The sequence below is a fragment of the Esox lucius genome, chromosome 18, assembly GCF_011004845.1.
Source record: "Esox lucius isolate fEsoLuc1 chromosome 18, fEsoLuc1.pri, whole genome shotgun sequence".
NCBI lineage: Eukaryota > Metazoa > Chordata > Actinopteri > Esociformes > Esocidae > Esox > Esox lucius.
This window is the reverse complement of record NC_047586.1, coordinates 7,813,567-7,831,705: the sequence shown is the minus strand read 5'-3', so window position 1 is coordinate 7,831,705 and position 18,139 is coordinate 7,813,567. Positions and strand designations below refer to the sequence as shown.

The window sequence follows — 18,139 nt, the reverse complement described above, 5'->3', positions numbered from 1 at the left end:
TTAGCTGAGTGAGAGTTTTATGTGACCGCAGGCAGACTGACTCACAGGGAAAAGGCTGTCTTTCCCGGAGTTCCTTCCATCATTACAACCTGTCAGCATGTCGGCCTGTCAAATCTGTCAATGTTTCGACCTGACTCTGAAACTAGCTCACAATTAAAACCGTATATCCTCTGTCAGACTGTACTCATTTATTCTTGTTGAAACTACAGGAAATGCCAATAATATTCTCTAGGGTCATTTTAAACAAAGTTTCTGTGTGTGAGACTTCCAAGAGCAATTAGGATTGTCTCGTCAAGGACAGAATTACAAATGTTTCACTATTCCGGCTTGGGGTTCAATCTACCAACCTTTTTGTTCGAAAAAATTTCTGCTCAGATGCTGTAATCGCTAGGTTGGTTTTACCCCAGTATTTTACCAGGATCTCCCTTAAGACATTTCTTAGACTAGTGATTAGGAAACAGTCCTTCCTTACATTACATTCATAAGATATTTCAAAATAAAAAATTCGACTTATATGTTAATGGGTTCGCAAAAGCCACAGAGTCAAGACAATTCTTTGCAATATCATCTGTTCTGACAAAGTTACCTCAGGCAGCGATACTTCCTTATACTTGTTTTGCAAAATCAGAGCGCCAAAACGTGAAAATAAGAAGTATTTGGGGGAATTTGGAGTTGTTTTTTATTTTATTATTATTATATTATAATTTTTTATATCCAATTGTAATTACAACCTTGTCCCATTGCATCAACTCCCAGCAGGCTTGGAAGATCGCCAAGTCATTCTGCTTTTCCAACTGATTGGCCAACCAAGAAGGGAACCAGATCAGCAAATGCACATGCTCAGGCTGGCAGGCATCGAACAAGCCTGGGGGAGTCGCTATAGTGACTAGGCGCCTTGGTTCATGGTATTTCAGAGCCCTTGTACGGCATTACGGGTTCACCGCCAAAAACAAGTGAAATCACAAAGTGTCAGGTCCCCTCTAACAGCAAAAGTAGATTTAGTTGTAAAAAAATAAAACTTCCCCTTTAATATAACTCCCCATCTAATTACAATGATTCCGTTTTATTCGTTTTTGGAGGCACTTACAGGAATTCACGTTACATCGCCTAGTCCTCAGCTGTGGGCTGGTGAGTCAAATAGACATTTCAAGGGCCTCCGAAATTCTACGCTGTGTGAGAAAGTCAGTCAAATCATCTCTGAGGCTAACCTCTGAAACTCAGCGCTGGATCCCTGGGCGGTGTCACGATGCTGTGACCAGGATTGGAACTCCAGGCCGCAATGACCAAACTTGACTCCCTCTGAACTTCATTCAGGACGGGAATCTGCATGCTCCAAGTCTTAACTAGAAAACTAGGACACTTCGAGCCCTGACCAGTGCCTCAAGCTGGATGGATGGAAATGAGGGTTTAATCTCTACTCTGCAGGGGCTTCGGAGGCCTCTTAGGGCTTTTATTATGGCCCCATAGTGCAGAGAAGAGGGGCTGGCCTGCTCTACTGTGAGAAGCTTAATCGAGTTTCTCACAGACTCTAAACGTTGGTGTTTATAACAGGGTGGTCCCTTTAAAGCAGAGTCCCTCCTGCCCTTAATCTACGGGCAATCTCGTCCAGTGTAAAGCATCAAGGTGGCTGGGTCTTTACACAGGTAGCAGTGCCAAGCTCTTTTCAGTCTGTGGCTTCTGTTAACCACTCCTGGAAGACAGAGGCCAGCACTCAACTTCACCAGTCAGTTTCTCTCTCAGTTCAGGTCAGAAGATGTAGCCATGAAGGACTGTTCTTTGGGGAACTCAAATGCTAAGCCTTGGTGGGAAAGATTGTAATAGACATGGATGTTCCCGTCTTGACTCGTGACAATGTCAATCTGAATGCACTTTAAATACGAGGATATGACTCAAACATGAGACCAACATGCGCTCATAATTAGTTTAAACATCCTGTTTTCCGGAAGAAGTGAGAGACGCTGAACACAGTCAGAACTGTTTGTGGGTTAACACTCTTTGTTCAGTTCTGATCTGCAGAGGAAGAGGCCTGTCCCATCAGATCCCCTGACTATATAGAAGACCACTATATTAGCTGTTTGTTGAAATCATTAAGCCAATTTAGTTCTATGTAAGCAACATATATTGATTGGCTATTTCTACATGTAGGAAACAGGTTTATTGCTGCACTGCAGCTATATTTTTGCTTTAGTACCCAATAGATATGCTGTTTTTTAATACGCAATACATTTAAACAAAATAACTTGCTTGAGTTCCATTTAAAAATCTGAACCGAGCAATATCCTCCAGACAAGCATTACACAAATAAATCTGTTATAATCTTAATAATATTAGAACTTAATATTTAATAAAGCCATTATTGAACATATACACAAAAAGCACATTTTCATGCTATTTCAAATTAAAACTTCTACCAGCAGCTACAGAACTCTCAATTAGTTATGTAGCTGTTGGTTCCCTAGCTTCTTAAAGGGAAGCCAATTGGTCTGTCTGGGTCTTTCTACAGGCAAAGACATTCCAGGATTTTTATCCAGAGACCGAATGAAAGGTGCTGGGCGGGGGGAGGTCAGAGTTCACATCCCACCCAGGCTAAGAGCATTGATACTAATGATCTGCAGAATGCCACACATGGGTATGCCATCACAAAACTTACAATGTACCTAAACAGTGGGTTAGTTTAACATGTAAAAAAAAATTGAAAAGAGGAAGAAGTATTTTGTAGAATATTCAAAAGGAGAATACAAGCCTGTGCACAACGCATAAATTACTATTCTATACAACAGGAATGTGCTAGAAATAGTGGCCTTGGGCAGTCTAGTGGTACCAGTGGAAGTGGGAGTTTGAATCTGGGCCTCTGCTATTCTAGCACACCCTCTCCCTTATCTACTGAAGATACAAATAGTAATAAAAGTAAGTGAAACTGCCCCGCTCCCAATAAAAAATAAGTTTGAAATAAAAAAGGAAGGTGCAAGAAATTGTCAAAGAATTTTTTCCCCGCATTGCTATTCAGCCAAAACGGTCGCTGAATGCACTATGGTAACATCTGAATGACTCCCTCCTGCCAGCTGAGAAATGAATAAGATTAAACAGGGAGAAATTCTCTCCCCCTCTGCATTCTTGTGGAATCCTCAGAAGAGCAGTTCAGCCAGATATACGCACACAAAGCCAGGCAGAGCAGGGCTCCTCACGGGCAGCTAGGCAACGGGGCTTTTGTGCGAACCTTTCAAGAACTCAGGACTTGGTTCAAAACTACGAAATGCCAAGCTCTCTTTGTTTCCAAGGCACATTTTCAAAAGCATGCCCAAAGGACACTTTCCCCCCCCTCAAAATCAGAGGGACTGAAAAACAACATATTTTCATACAGGCATGTTTTGAGACGGCTAAATTTAACCCACCCCCCACCCCCAGTCTAGTTTGATCTGCCCGTGACTTACCACCTAGGCACCAACTGAATCTCTGGGGGAAAGTCGGGCCTCCAGGAGGTTTCCATCCACACAAATAAAAAGATAGGTCGACTTGTCTGGGATGCTGTCTGAGGAACATCAGGAGTCAATCCTTGACCAGGTTGGAATGTCTTAGACTGCCATCAATTTCTTGAGCTGTCAATAGTCGCAACAAAAAGAAAAAGCCAAAATACTCTTGGGCACCACTTTTTTTAAAAGTTCAAAAGGAACATTTGGAATGCAAAACCTTGTGGATATGTAGATGTGCCGAGAGATACAAGCCGCACTCTAACTGAAAACTCAACATATGTCCATTTTCCTTGTTTAATTTTTTCAATAAACAGCTGAGTCTCCTGTTTATGCAAAAGATTAAATAAGGAAAATAAAAGGTTGGGCGGCTGAAACGGCGAAAAGTTGTTTTCATTATTAATATCATCATCATCATCTTCCGCTTATCCGGGGCCGGGTCGCGGGGGCAGCAGTCTAAGCAGGGATGCCCAGACTTCCCTCTCCCCAGACACTTCCTCTAGCTCTTCCGGGGGGACACCGAGGCGTTCCCAGGCCAACCGGGAGACATAGTCCCTCCAGCGTGTCCTAGGTCTTCCCCGGGGTCTCCTCCCGGTGGGACGGGACCGGAACACCTTCCCAGGAAGGCGTTCCGGAGGCATCCGAAACAGATGCCCAAGCCACATCAGCTGACCCCTCTCGATGTGGAGGAGCAGCGGCTCTACTCTGAGCTCCTCCCGGGTGACCGAGCTTCTCACCCTATCTCTAAGGGATCGCCCAGCCACCCTGTGGAGAAAGCTCATTTCGGCCGCCTGTATCCGGGATCTTGTCCTTTCGGTCATGACCCAAAGCTTTAATATAAAAAAGATAATAAAAGAATACAAACCTTATATCATATGAAAATAAATTAGATGGAAAATGTGCTGATTTACAGGTAATTAACATACATAAATAAATAAAAAATGCTTTGATATGGCAGAATGTTCACCCCGCCCACAAAAAGGACAAGAATGGTTTAGGATTGCATGTGTGAGACTGGACCATCTCAAACCGTACTGAAGTACCCCTGCCAAACTGCATGCAAAATAGTGCCATTTTGGGATACACCCAATGCTATGAAACATTAAAGGCAATCCTTATTGAACAGTTTTGAATTCTATTCAACATACAGCAATAAGGCACGTTCTAAACCCAAAAGTCTGAAATGTTTTTAAAACCACAGGTCTAGGATGGCCTAAATCACTGCCTCCGGCCCACAGCTATTTCAGAGGAAACGCTCCTGTATCTTTCCTGCCAGATTAAGCATAAAACTGCCTGAAAAAATATATCTTTAAAAAATTAAAAACACACATGCTAGGCTATATTTTCCAGAAATTAATCTTCAATGGAACATTGTCACAATCAACTGTCAGTTGGTAGCCAAGAATGAGATATAAGGAGACAACTGCACAGCTACGGAGTAAATCCACAGCACCTGATATCACAAACTAAGACAATAAGTATATCCAACCAAGGATTATCATTTTTAAAGCTTTAAGTATACATTTTGACTCAAAACACGACAGTGTCTCCAACTATTGCATGACATAAAATCCCTACAAATGAGATTCTTGTTGACAGCAAGGAAGAATTCCCAAACTGGCAGAAACAGTACCGGGAGCCATACAAAACCTGCAGGGCCTTCCTGTACTGTGAGTGAGTCAGAGCCATGCTCACCTCCATTTGAGATGTACACACAGTCCTGGCCAAATACATTGGCACCCATGCACTTTATTCAAATGGTGCAACCTTTCTTCCAGAAAACTGTTGAAATCCTAAAATATTTTGGTCTCCACATTATATACTTATTTGGTTTGAACAAATACACAAAATCTGAATAATTTGCTATCTTAGCTTATTTCACAATGAAATCCTTAAACAGCCTAGACAATGTTATTGGCCCCTTCTAGAATATTTGGATTTTAACTCAGGTCGTGAGCTGCAGGTACCTGCAGTATGAAAATCATGAATTCATCCAGTTTGAATAGAGGAACAGACTCAGTCTCCTGTTTTGCGTCACTGTGTGGCACAACAATAAACATGAAGAAAAAGAAAGAAAACCAGACAATTGTCCAAGGAGGTCAGACACAATATTGTAGCCAAGCATGGACAAACTCAATGCAACAATGTCTATTTCCGTGACCTTAATATTCCTCTTTTCACCGTAAGTGATGTCATCAAGAGGTAAAAGGCTGATGCTACCACAGCCAACCTCCCTGGAAAGGTCTGAAACAGACAACTTGATGGAAGACTGCAGTGAAGGATTGTTTGAATTGTGGAGAAAGCACATTGATCAACTGCCACACAGCTTCAAGGTGCCCTTCAGGAACCTGCACCATCCATCGCCAACTCAGTGAAAGGGAGTTGTATGGTACCCACTGCTGAGATAAACATAGGAAAGCCTGACTCCAATTTGCCAAAACACACATGAGCATGCCACAAACCTTCTGGGACAATCTCCTGTGGACAGATGAGACCAAATTAGAGCTTTTTTTGTAAAAGCATGCCATCTTGATGTTTACAGAAAACAAAATTAAGCCTTCAAAGAAAATAAAACTTTTCCCACAGTCAAACATGGGGGAGGTATTGAGAATGTGTGGGGTTGCTTTACTGCCTCTGGCAATCGATGCTTTGAACGTGTGCATGGGGCATTTTGATGCGTGACGTCAAACCCAGGGTCTGAAAAGTGTCTCTGTGTCAAAGTCATGGCTCTTCCAGCAAGACAATGAACCAAAACACACTTAAAAAATAACCACAAATGGTTCAAAACATATGCTGGCAATGAGTCTAAATCCTATTCAAAACCTTTGTAGAGACCTGAAAACAGCAGTTGAGAGGCACCCTACAAATCAGGGAGAAGTGGAGCGGTTTTCACAGGAACCGTGGGCCAAACTGCTAGTACAGAGGTGCAGGAAGCTGATCCATGGCCATAGGAAGAGCTGCATTGCAGTCATTTTGGGCAAAGTCTGTGCTACCAAAATACTGAGCCAAGGGTATTCATACATTGTTTATTTTCTGATGTTGAAGGATATTTTAAGTTCTTAAAACAAAGGTTCTGTCATTTTTACAGTCGAGTAAAGAACTGTGGAGACCAAACACCCTCTCTCCAAAAAAAAATATGTACAGATTTATCAATATTTTTTTAAAGAAATATGAAGGTTTTTTTTAAGAAAATGCAAAGGTGCCAATACTTTTTACCTCATCTGTAGCACAGCACAGGATGGAGCCACTCCAAACACAACCACACAATGAAACATGCTAAAAAAAAAAACGTAGTCCAAGCATTGACCTCCCTCTATCTGTGCACGCTCACGTCCATCCCCCGCAAAACAAGAGCAGTCTTTCTTTAGCATGCTCCGGGGAGTAGCCTGGCCTAACACAGGGATTCACTTAGGTGTACCTCCGCCGGGGGTCATCTCACTGTACATGGAACCTTCCAGAACTAGCATCTGTGTAGCCACGTTAACACAACCCCACGTTTTAATTGCAGTCTATCCGAGGGGTGCTTGAATCCAGTATTTTTGAGATTGTTGTTTCATGTGATGTTAAAGCCCCACCCTAGCCGCCGCTCAACCCCATTATAAACTATGGGGATGAGCAGCGGGTAGGGTTGATTAGCATAACTTCCTTGGCCCATGTGGAGACAGAGGGAGGTTACATAAGAAGGTATAAGTAAGAGATGGGCCTCTGTATGAGAAGGCTTTGTGTTGTTTCTTTGTCTTCGGGCATCTGCTGGACCAGTTTCACTAAACCAGTGAACAGCCCGCTGCTTGGGTCAGCACTGTTGTATGTAATGTAGTTTGCAGAGACGAGATCCCTGAGTCTGACTACAAAAGGTTGTGCTCCATCCAATTTTCTGGCAGCACACAGATAAAATAAGTAAAAATGAAATGAACACTTTTATGACCTACAATTTATATTTGCTGTAGCCTTGACAACATTCCAATGGATGGGTACTAACCCACCTTAAAGAGCCCTACCATAGCAAGTTAGAACACACCAAATCATGGGAGAACCAAAAAAAAAATAGATATAAGAAAATATTTTAGATAAAACATACAGACCCACAAAGAATTTGAAAACAACAAAAACATTGATAAGCTCCCATATCTGTTAACCAAGCAACAGGAGCAAGATTTGTTGTTGTTTCCATGAGAAATCCCCAGTCAGAATGTGTTACTTCCAAGTCCGCCCTGAAATACTCAGAAAATAGGTACCATTCTGAACCACAGGGCTATCATGCCAATCTCCCATCTTTGGAAAGCAGCCACTTTTTATAAATATATTTTGATGCCTTTCAATTCTTAATTCTCGCAGGATTTTAGCATCAAGAACGTCTGAAAGAAAACAGAATGACTTGGGTGTCTGTCATCAATGCCAAATCCGTTGGCCGTTTTTGTAATGAGACTGTGCATACAATTAAAAATGAAGACAATGTGGAGGGGGGAAATGGTGGTTCCTGTGAAACGTTTAGTATAGCCTGAGTTGAAAGGTGCCATTTATTACTACATTTGTGTGACTACTACCTTCTCAAATGGTACTTCAGTTGAGTACCCATTTACAAACGCAAAAGCATGCACCAGGCTAGCTGACTGTTATTACTCTGAGATGGTTCTGTGTGACTGATGACTGCCAGATGTCAGATTGGAGATTCTTGGAATGTGTTTAAAGCTATTTACCTAAACAATACAGCCTCACCGCGTAATGTCCCTCAGAGAACCATGGCATTTTGATGGCGAGTATTCTACAATGACAGTTGATCCTGATAAAATGGAAATAGCTGAATGCCTACATAAATTCTAGTCTTGGGAACTATGACAACTAAATATTTCCTACCAAAGAAAAGGTCATAACCTCCATATCTTGGTCATCCAAAAGCACTCAACATCAAAGGTGACCAGAAGTTATAATGTCTGTAAAGCTCGAATATACAGATTGGCATGTAAAAACAAGTTGACATTAAAGTGGGATTCAAATTCTGCAAATGTTACATTAGATTAAATCTATTTGTAATCATCATCATCCTTTGTCTTGGTTTTTGTATCCAAAACCTTAGATCACAAACTCATAGACAATCTTTTCAATCGTTCATCAGGTTGACATTCACATGTAATAATTATGCATTTCTGATTAGTAGAGATCTGTAACCCTGTTACAAATGAAATTCTGTTACAAAGGGTAGATCTGCTTATTATGTATTTGTGTTATATACAATTATACTTGTATACAATGTATAAATATATACAATGTACTGTTTGTGCCTATCTCTGGGGCTGCCAGCCTTGCCACCCAGCCTCCATCTGGGGAGGACTAACGAATGAAAATGTGTGAACTGAACAGCAGCACCCCCCTCTCCCCTGAGAAGATTCACTCCCCCACTACCGTCACTTTGTTTTGAGCTTCTACTTTCAGCCTTCTGCACTAAAACACTTAATGATAGCAGATGTGGCCGTGCTGAAGGAACACAAGCATTTATTATGGGTAATGACAAGCATTTATTGTTTCACAACACAAATAAAGCATCTTTGCGGCTTATTCACTTGCTCATTCAATGGCCTAGGAAGGCTGCTGCGACTAACAGCAAAAAAATATCCTTTGTTTTTTTCTTCTAATTAAAACATGTACCGAAACAGATTTCTCTAAAAGTGCATGTCTGTATTGTCAATCTCTCCATTAGCCCTGTGCTCCCTACAATGACACAACAACAAGCAGCAGTAGACTAATATCCCCTAAAAAACAGCCCCTTCTTATCCGTCTGCACTTATCTCGTAAACCGAAAATAGGCATTGTCTAACCACCTGGTAAGCAAAACGGTAATCAATGTAAAATCAATCTTGTCCATATTACAGTATCTGGTTTCTTGAGCTCCTAAGTGTTTAATGGGCATCCCTGCCTCAGACGTCCATTATGGGTGATAATTTCCCAGTTACACACCTGGTGCCCTGCTGACCTCGCCATCTCAGTGGACGGCTAATCAGCTCCCCAGGGAAGCCAGCAGACGGCGAGGCGGGGAACATCTAGGCAACTCCTCCTACTCACACCGACTGCATGCATGAACGCTTCCATGATAAAACTCAAGACTGCAAATGGAAGACAGCCTAGGCCTACGCATCAAACTCAGAAAAACATCAGTTACGCGTATGCTGTAAACACTGATTGGATAATATGGGGATAATATTTACAGAACAATGACGATCCAATAGTTTCCTCCCCTGTGAAACCCAGAATTAAGTTAAGGCCTCTGTAATCAATAGTTGTGTTTTCTCTTCGAACTTTTAACATTAAAACCTACCACTGTTTTGGTTATGGTTCATATCTACATTACAGTTATAAGATGTAACACATTTCTATGAAGCTTTTTTCTCCTGACAGTTGTAACCGAAAAGTTCACAACTACGTCAGCTGTCGTCCCTAAGGTGTCCAGTCGTTTCATAAGACAAAATATCTACTATAGACTGTCTTTACTACTGCTTACCTACTTGTTAAGTGTACAGTTGACAAACACAGATCAAATATTTAATAATTGGAGTGTTACAGTGGCTGACCAGCACAGTCACTCGTCTATTGGCAGAAATGCACCATCTTTAGTGACAAACCATATGAAATGAAGTCCATTCAATTTTTCCGAAATGTATAATACCGAAGTAAAATTTTAAGAAAAAGGTTGACTTTCGTTACAAACTATCAGCTTAGCTTAAATTAGATTAAATACTTTTGTTAAGCCTATGGTGATTTCCGTTCATTATTTCCTGTTAGCACGGTCATTACATTCGACCCGTAATTGACTCTGACTATAAAGACTTAACCTTCCAGTTCTAAACAGTGATACAATTCCAAAGATGGGGAAGGATGAAGAAGCAGACGTGGCCACACATTGTCCCAGATTTAAACATTTAAAAAAATATATTTGAAAGCAACAATTTAACCAATAGAATCCGCTTGACACAATCCATTATAGCCAACACAAAAAGAAGACAGCTCATACCCAAATGTTCAGCGCGTAATAAGCCAGACGAACTCTCGGTCCGCTTACAAATCCTGTATGGATAAAACCTACTGTTTACATGAGACGTGGTACGGGATATTTCCATGGACATTCAATGAAACTTGAAGGGACGAAGATATTGCTCCGTAATTTATACAGACAGAGAGTGAAAACAGCAGCGGCGCGCACCTCTATGAACTAGTTTGTGTTCACACTACCGCCCGCTCCGGACAATTTGCATATCAATAGCAGCCTCGGTCAATGACTTGAAACGAAGGAGCGTTGATATTATCCTGCTTGGAAAGTAACGCGGTCCAGACTGTTCAGTCCCCATGTGGGACAGCAAAAATCATGTCACAGGACCCAGCGGCACATCATTGTATAGTCCTAGAAAGGGAAGGGCAGTTAAAATCACTTCACTACCACGCTCACCATGCTATGACATTCCGAAGTAGCACAATTCAACTAGACACGAACAGTGGTTTTTCAAGTGTTTTTTGGTATTAGCTGAGAAATACTGAAAAATCACTCTTGGTAATCGTTACATGGGCTATTATACAAACCTGGATCATAATGTGTAATCTGAACTAGAAATGTGTTGTTATGAGTGGTCTTTCTTTGGGACAGTGGTTGCCTCTAGATTTATAGAAACAGGGTAGCAAACAGTGGGTTTGCTGAGGTATTTGAGCGCTGACAATCTGGGGAAATATTGGGCTTGACTTTAGTTGTTATCAGTATCCCAGCCAGGTGTCAGTTACTGCTGATATTCCACTGACATTCCCTCTGCTCCAGCCTCTCCCAACTGACTAAGAGTGTGTGTGTGTGTGTGTCGACATTAACACATTTCTACATTAACACATTTTGACTTTAACACATTTGTCAAAAACTTGCAATTCAATAAGGATATGGAGTGGACAATACATCGATGTTCCCCAATCCTGGGCCTGGGGCCCCCAAAGTGTAACATTTGAATCAGGCTGTGTGAGTGCTTGGGCAAAAAACAAAAATGTGCACCCCTTTTGGTCCCCAAGACCAGGATTGGAAATCCCTGCTATACATCATAGAAATGCTGGGTGGAAATGCATCACATGTCACGGTGGCATCATAGCTGTGTCAGTGTGACATTCTACCTGGTACATCAGAAACCAATCCAAATAATCTATAACTACATTTTTTTTTTTAACAAAGCGATAAAAGATCGTGCACATCAGTGAGGGGGCGGGGGGTCAGTCAGTGGTTGCAGCCGTAATGGGGCGTGTTTGATGGCCGGGGAATTTTTACGTTACCGCATTGTTATCATGGCTTAGGAATTCTTCAGATTCCAGCTTGTCACTCCCAGTTCTAGTGCCATCATTCCCTGTATACATCTTAGTCTGTTTTTTATTTGAGTGTTTACAGAGTGGTATTTGGGGCTTAGCAGTTTTTCTTGGGTTAAACATGCTAAGAGACATTCAAATAAGCAGAGTAACATTTTGGGAAGGCTATTTTTGCTACGTGGTTAGTCCAGTGATTCTAAATACATATAACATACAGAAATTAAACAATCACACTTAAGAACAAAAATATGCTAAATCACTGCATTAAATATTTGTACAGAAAAAAACTGTTACGATTCCCGGAGAATGTTTGATCAAAACATGATTTTGCTTGATCAGAAATAACTGGAAAATCCTAAAAAATAGCCAACAATTTACATTTGACCTCACCACAGATGAGAGGAATCAGAACCTCCCTCTATTGCTGTGTTGGCCTAAGGGCTTGATCCGACCCAACTACAAAGAGAGGAGCAGCCCATCTTGATATATGGAGCTGTCAAAATACCTACTTTACTTCTCTCTAGAACTGAGTTACTGCAGTATGTCCAGGATTCACACTTTAAAAATAAATATATGAAATGAAAGGATGGAAAAATATCTATGAATATACCTAATCTAAAAAACACCTTGAGATATTTTGCATTAAATTAACTTCAAATTGACCTGGATTCATATATATATATCTTTTATAAAGTAGATAATTACACTCATTTTTCAGAATTCTTTCCTGAGATAAAATAATTTCCTTACACCTAAATAATGCTTTTAATCACACAGCACGATGGCCTGAAAAAACCCACCCTTGAATCATAAAGCAGATGCTCTTATTCAGGGTGACCTGCGATCCAGTGACTTACGACCTCCCCTGAAGTGTCACAATACAATGTAGGCCACTGGTGATTTGTCTTACGAGCGGTGGCAAATCCATCAGCGTGGTGTGAACATGGGTAGCCGCATGCTATCAAGTGTCCGTCCACCCCACCAGCCCAGCATTCCACTTGAGGGGTATATGCGCCGCGTCCCGTATATAAACCTTTACACTACAGTGCCCTGGTCAAAAGCAGTACACTACACGAGGGATAGGGTGTCATGACTCATTTGGCACACAGGTTTGGGCGGTGACGCCGCTAACTCTCCGGACAGTCGCAGGAAGGAAAGAAAGGGAGGATAACATTACTGGAACTTGATCAACTGCCCAACGGCTTCTCACTTCTATGACCACGGCAACCACAAACTTACTTTCCCTCAGAGGCGGCGGGTCTCCTCACACTCTAGAGGAAAGGTCTGAGTGCCTTAAACTTACCAAGGGGATACAGTTTCACACACAGAAACCACATCCATGGAGTAGCACACCATGCCGCGAAGAGCAGAACTACTGTACGTTGCGGGCCTTCACCTGCCGCGTGAGCGAATCACGCGAGCCCAGGCTACTCAGGTGGCGCTTGTTGATGAGAGTGTGTGTGTGCTTTCTCTGCCTCCGGGACAGGGAGGCCTTTGTGATTTCCTTGTCTACGCCCTAGGGATATGGGGATGGTTGCGACCTGACCTTCCAGCCACTGTCATCCGAGGGGGGGGGGGGGCGTTACAAGCTCAGTGAGAGGCACCCGTGGCTCACGTCAAGCACAGACGTTGTTTGTCCCCATCATGCAGAGAACAGCTTAGGTGTGAAAAACATCTGCCCGCCAGAATCCTAATCAAATTAAATGTTATTGGTCACTTGCTATGTTAACAGCAGATGTACTGTAGATACAGTGAAACTTTAATTCCCCTTTAACAGTGATGTGCACAGTTGTTATAAGCAAGCACACACTCAGAATAGTCATACAGTGAAGTGTACTTTGGGTTGTCTCATCACCCGGGTAACATAAGTATCTGCAATACAGCATTCCAAATGTCTGTACTTTGAGGGTAGAGTTGGAGTATCCCCCTAGGTTACCTTCTGTGTTAAATTTGTGTGCACATTACTACAGAGTATAAATCACTTCATTCACTTCAGACATGTGATAGGCCTAAGGTTCCATTCGGCAAAAGCATCCATGGTTTGAAAGCAGTCAATAGCCCTCATCGAGTTTACAGAGTTGGTAATTTGATGCAAGTGACGTCACTTCACAAGGACCTAAGTTGATGGCGGTCATTTAAAAGTTTAAAAGGTCATTTAAAAACCTTTACTAACACTGTTCATATGCCTCAAGCAGGGCATAATTACATAAAAAAAATATTTGTACAGTGCAAGTAAATTTTTTTTATTTTTAAATACATAATTTCATACACTGATTACATTAAGAAACAATAATGACTCTTATGTGGGATTACTTGGGAACATCCCTCTACCTGAACAGGCTAAAATTCCTGCTAAAACTGCTCTTACACAATAAAGGTAATTATCATAAATCTTAATTTTCTTTATTTCATTACTTTATTTTATCAGTCAATCGATCAAATGTATTTATAAAGCCCTCTTTACATCAGCAGTTGTCACAAACTGCTTTTACAAAACACCCAGCCTGAAAATGTATGTTACTGGGGCTTGCTTTAAGGCTTTCAAAATAAGTTTTGAGTAGTAGTGGAAGAATTGTTCAGACTTGACAGTTGAATAGAAGGGCAGTAGGCTAAGGGCCAAAAGTTTGGTAACTCTAGTTTGAATGGTTTAAGAGAAAGGCTACTGTTTCAGAGTTAATTAACCATAATTATACACATATACACGTTTAAGAATATTAGGTTGGGATATACTAAACACAGTAGGTTTGTTCTCTCTAGCCTGAACGGTTCAACAAGATAATGTTTTGAGTTTTATAGGCTGTACTGATGCCTGTTTGTAGCTTTCTTGGTTTAAAGAGCTACTCCAAAGTCTTGACAGCAGTAATGCGCATTGGCTGTTAATAAGTGTATAAGATCCAAAGTAATTTATTTTAACCCTTACATATGCGTTATTTGGAAATGTCTCTGAGAGACTCTAGCCTTTATTTCAGATTTTACAACATCACTGTGTTGACTGCGCTCTGTCTTTAAGGCAGAGGAGTTTCATTTCAGTGTGCTACCAACATAAACATCGGGATTGCATTTTCAGATGTCCTTCCAAACTTATGCTGCTTCTTTATATGTGCCTAAAAAAACAATACATCATTGTGTAGCAATAAAAGGATCATAAAAACACCAGAAGCGTATAACCAGCCTTCAGCTTTCACTCAGAGATGAATTCCTCCAGAAGGTCCCATATATCTAACTGCAATCTCTTCACATTATAATAACCCCACTGGGCAGGCAGAGACTAGTGTATCGGCAAGCTTTACGTTGTCTTAGGGTACACATGGTGCGCTGGGGGAGCAGATCAGAGAAAGAACAGCATTTCCATAACTGCAGAATAAATAAAGACCAAAGACCAAGCATCATTTTGATCTCTGTGGACAAAAGGTAGACTTTCAATAACAATCTTCCCATATCTCCCAGCAGTCATCCACAGTGCAGTGTTTTGTGCGCCATAAAATTGTCACGAGCAAAATACAGTAGGCAGATATGGCTATATTGTGGGGCGCGTGACAAGACTGTGACAATAAACATTAACCTCAACTGTCCCAACGGATCCTTATGTAATATATACTACAACTTCTTACATTGTTTCTTTTGTACTGTTATATGCAACAAAGTAGATGTGGTCGATGTTGCGTCAACACATGAGAACATCTTAATATGAACTCAGATGACGCACTAAGTTTACCAAATACCAATGACTTTTATGCGGTAATCACGTTGGTCACACACCAACCCGAAATGTTTTATTCATTACAATAAACGTAAATAATTAAAACACTTACCTTGCCAACGTAATTTATGTGAAATTATTTCATGCGTACGCTTCGGACACAAAAACGTCTTCCCAAGGAATTATAAAAGAACGTTCGACTGAACGTTATTTACACGAAGTGCAGACGTATCACAGCTCTCAAGCACCATCTGGTGGTCGGTACTGGGGAGTGCGCTTCTGTGTGCATGTACACCCAAATAATTAGTTGAATGTCATTTGTAATATTTTTTGTTTTAAATGTATTGTTTTTTACTTGCTTTGGCCATTTATACACGTTCCCCATGCCATCTAAAACCCTTTAAATCCATATGAATTGACCAAAATATATATATGTATATTTCAATGTATATGGATGCTTTGAAAAAACATTTATGTGACTGTCCAAATACTTTTGGATATTTTAGGTTAGGATACTATTTATCATATACTATATCATATACTTTATGTATCCATTTTGATGTAGTCAAGTTTCTTCTTTCACGATTGATCCCTCCTGATGACCCAGTCGGATAGGTCTGTGTCACCCGGAGGAATCAACTGAAGAAGTTAGAAGGCCGACATGTTGACCGCATTAAAATGATGGAAGTCCTGCCAAATCCAAATGTAACCGCTGTATATACCTGCACCGGTAACCAGTTTCATAATTTTTTTTGCTATTGTATATTGATGAACCCATGCCTCATTGCTAAAATTGCCCAAGCCTCCTCAGCTGACCCCTCTCGATGTGGAGGAGCAGCAGCTCTACTCTGAGCTCCTCCCGGGTGACCAAGCTTTTCACCCTATCTCTAAGGGATCGCCCAGCCACCCTGTGGAGAAAGCTCGTTTCAGCCGCCTGTATCCGGGATCTTGTCCTTTCGGTCATGACCCTAAGCTCATGACCATAGGTGAGAGTAGGAACGTAGATTGACCGGTAAATCGAGAGCTTCGCCTTGCGACTCAGCTCTTTCTTCACCACGACAGACCGATACATTGACCGCATTACTGCCGAAGCTGCACTGATCCGTCTGTCAATCTCCCGTTCCATTCTTCCCTCACTCGTGAACAAGACCCCTAGATACTTAAACTCCTCCACTTGAGGCAGGCACTCTCCACCAACCTGAAGTGGGCAAGCCACCCTTTTCCGACTGAGGACCATGGCCTCGGACTTGGAGGTACTGATTTTCATCCTCACCGCTTCACACTCGGCTGCAAACCGTCCCAGTGCATGCTGAAGTCCTGGTTTGAAGGGGCCAACACGACAACATCATCCGCAAAGAGCAGAGACGAAATCGTGTGGTCCCCAAACCTGACACCCTCCGGCCCCTGGCTGCGCCTAGAAATTCTGTCCATAAAAATTACGAACAGAACCGGCGACAAAGGGCAGTCCTGCCGGAGTCCAACATGCACTGGGAACAAGTCTGACTTACTGCCGGCAATGCGGACCAAGCTCCTGCTTCGGTCGTACAGGTTCCTGACAGCCCTTTGCAAAGGACCCAGGACCCCATATTCCTGAAGCACCCTCCACAGGATGCCGCGAGGGACACAGTCGAATGCCTTCTCCAAAACCACAAAACACATGTGGATTGGTTGGGCAAACTCCCATGAACCCTCCAGCACCCCATAGAGGGTATAGAGCTGGTCCTGGGTTCCACGGCCGGGACGAAAACCACACTGTTCCTCCTGAATCCAAGGTTCTACTACCGGCCGTATTCTCCTCTCCAGTACCCTGGCATAGACTTTCCCAGGGAGGCTGAGAAGTGTGATCCCCCTGTAGTTGGAACACACCCTCCGGTCCCCCTTCTTGAGAGGGAGGGACCACCACCCCAGTCTGCTATCCCAGAGGCACTGTCCCCGACCGCCACGCGATGTTGCACAGGCGTGTCAACCAAGACCATATTAGTATGGTGTTCCTAATAATCCTTTAGGTGAGTTGATACATATTCAAATTTCATACTAAATGAATAGGTTAATTCAACATATTAACTCACTCCCCACTCCCATTGAAACTTTCAAATGTAATTAAAATATTCATAATGCATAATTTTCAAACTAGTTAAGGCAAAGATATTCATACATTGAACAGCAGGTGTCAACAGAATACAAGAAACACCAAAGCATCATTATATCATTTACCTTTATTCCACCAGGACCTCCCTCAAAACTAATAATCTGTTTTTTAAGAGACTTGTTAACGTCGAGGACATGGGCAAACCAGTTATTCTAAGAGAAATGCTGTGTTCTGCCTCGACTCTTCTCAATTGTAACTTGGAGCTACATCCTACATAATGCCGTTAGCCATACATGACTAACAATATTGTCATGAAGGAAAAGATGTATGGGAAGGCAAGCGGTGAAGCAGAATAACAAATGCAAACAAATTCATATAGAAGATAGAAGTCAGTCGAGGATCATCCTTTTCAAAGCACTTTGCAAATTGATCTGGAAAGATTCTATTAGGCCTAATATGCCCAGGGTGTTTGTTTGCTTTCTTGTGAAGAAATTGACTTTGACAAACCACTCATGTTAACCTTATCCCCACTTTCAGTTGTACTTCTTAAATCAGCCCAGGACC

At 41.8% G+C, this 18,139-nt stretch overlaps 1 protein-coding gene across 6 annotated transcripts in view; it reads right to left on the bottom strand.

Annotated features, from left to right (window-relative positions):
• The window catches only part of ankrd6b (ankyrin repeat domain 6b), a 28,760-nt gene extending 13,080 nt beyond the window's left edge, over positions 1–15,680 (bottom strand). For 2 of the 6 annotated variants that reach the window (XM_010882829.4, XM_029114661.2), the window contains exon 1: positions 10,471–10,711. The gene's annotated coding sequence lies outside the window, so the exon portion shown is untranslated. The other 4 variants (XM_010882828.4, XM_010882830.4, XM_010882831.4 and 1 more) reach the window with 4 other exon arrangements.
• Between the last annotated feature and the right edge of the window lie 2,459 nt (positions 15,681–18,139).